The sequence below is a fragment of the Atta colombica genome, unplaced genomic scaffold, assembly GCF_001594045.1.
Source record: "Atta colombica isolate Treedump-2 unplaced genomic scaffold, Acol1.0 scaffold203, whole genome shotgun sequence".
Classification (NCBI taxonomy): domain Eukaryota; kingdom Metazoa; phylum Arthropoda; class Insecta; order Hymenoptera; family Formicidae; genus Atta; species Atta colombica.
The window spans coordinates 737071-739347 of record NW_017259298.1 but is presented as its reverse complement, the minus strand read 5'-3'; positions in this window follow the sequence as shown (position 1 = coordinate 739347).

The window sequence follows — 2277 nt, the reverse complement described above, 5'->3', positions numbered from 1 at the left end:
GGGGGGGGGGGGGGAGAGTCGCAGGAGGATACTGGACGTCATAGTTCGTTATAGGGCGTGGGGGATGACGTTCAGTGGTGACATCGCAGGGATGACGGTACGGAGAACAAGAGGATATCTCGGATGCGGGAAATTACGTAGCGGGGATGTGCGGAAAATTATGTCCGCGGCGCGGTTATGACGTCACGCGGAGTCAATGACTGCCGAGCTCCATTCGCCGCCGCCTTCGGGCGCGACCCCCACTGCGCGCTATTCTTACCATGTATACTTACCATTAACACTTCACTATTTATACATTTTTTTCCTCTTATGCTTTTCTTCTCATCATCTTATTCTTCTAGCTCGCGAAATATTTTACTTATTTATTATATTATGTTATATTATACTGTATTTTACAAAAGTTATTTTAAAAAAGTTTTACGTATAGTTAAAATTTAATATTTATAGTTAAAATATTATTAATTAAAATATTTTTTTTCATAAATAAATCTGCGGTATCCGTATTCAACATTTTAGCGTTAATGTTAAATCGTAAAGATTAACATTTAATGCATTTTTAGATTCGAAGAATGCGAATCTAAAAATCCATTAAGTGTTAATTTTTACGATTTAATATTAAATTAAATTTTACTACTAAAAAATTAATCACATGAATATACAATAGAATACCAATTAGGATGGAAACGCGATTGGTTGCAAGTAGGTCCGGAGAATGATTGGAATTTATATTGGTAATCATAACCCACACGAATGACTATCGACTTATAGTCGATCTTTTCTAGTCGGCATATAGTCGACTATAAGTTGACTATTTGTTGGCTATTAATCAATTATAATCGACTGTAAATCGACTTAAAGATGACAAAAGTTCTATTCTTCACGCATGCACGCATACACTACTAAACTGTATATACTGCAATGGGCATTGAAAATTCGTAGTCACAATTGATCAGTCGCCATTTTAGTTGGGACGATATTTGAGCGAATCAGAAGCGTTCATGCGCGCGCTGTGATCAATGTATTATTGGTGTATCTATCTGGAAATTTATTTAGACATGAATGGTGTCACTTCAATTTTATTTTATTACAATTTTATTTTATTACAATAGTACATTTAATAAAATAACATTAATAACATTTTTTATATCTTACATCGTTAACATATGTGCAGGAATAGATACATTTAATAGAAAAATTCTTACCTATGAAATGAAATGCCCTTTTTCTTTGCCCAGGCACACAGCACTTCATGTTGCTTTGACGATCGAAAATTAATTTGTGAGATTATCATTATTTTAAACGTTACGAAATAAAATATTATGTGAATTATGTGTATATAAAAGAATAGAAATATATATTTATCTCAACATCTAACTTTGATCGCTTATTAGAGTTTCTTAGAGTATTTAAATAAGAAAATATATGTATATATAGGAAAATATATATTTTTTATTGCATCATCGCATTATTCTGTCTATTTTATTTTATCTGCGTATAATAATTCTATTTTATTTGCATGAACATTTTCAAAAACGTGCTAATTTATTATAGAATAATATTACCGCTAATAATTGTATTAAAATATTTATTATATAAATTTCTTCAAAATATTCATTCTTATTCTGATTGTGTTGTTTTATATGAGAATAAGAGTTTACATGAGTATATTGTGCTTCTCTGGAAAATAAAACTTATTATAATAAGACCTCCCAGCTAACCAAAATTGATAATAAGTTACTGAATAGTCAATTTTTGGATAGTTAATGTTTCCATTTCTGTGTTAATTTATTTGGCACTGATAATATAAGATGTTTTTTTGTCATGCTCCATAACTTAACAAAGAAGTGGAACGTTAACTACACAGAAGTTGACTATTGGATAATTTGTCAATTTTAGTTAACTGAATTAATAATAATCGACTATTAGTCGACTATTGACATTCGGGCTGACTTTGAAGTCGACTCTTGACTTTTCCAGTTAACTTTTAATCGATTTCATGTTGTTTGGGAAATTACGAAAACCAATTAATATAAACAATTTATATTTGAGAAAATTTATATATAATTTTTGAGAATTTGTTACGATGCTTTATTAAGTACTTATTGTTAAGACTGTAATACAATTCTGCAAGGATTGGAGTATCTTCATTGTTGAAAAATTGGATACAATCACGAAAACATTCTTCCAATTATATTAATAATAAAATTTTAATTTTAATTTAAATGTTTGAATTTAAATAATAAATGTATATTTTTTTAAAGAAGAGAGATCATATAT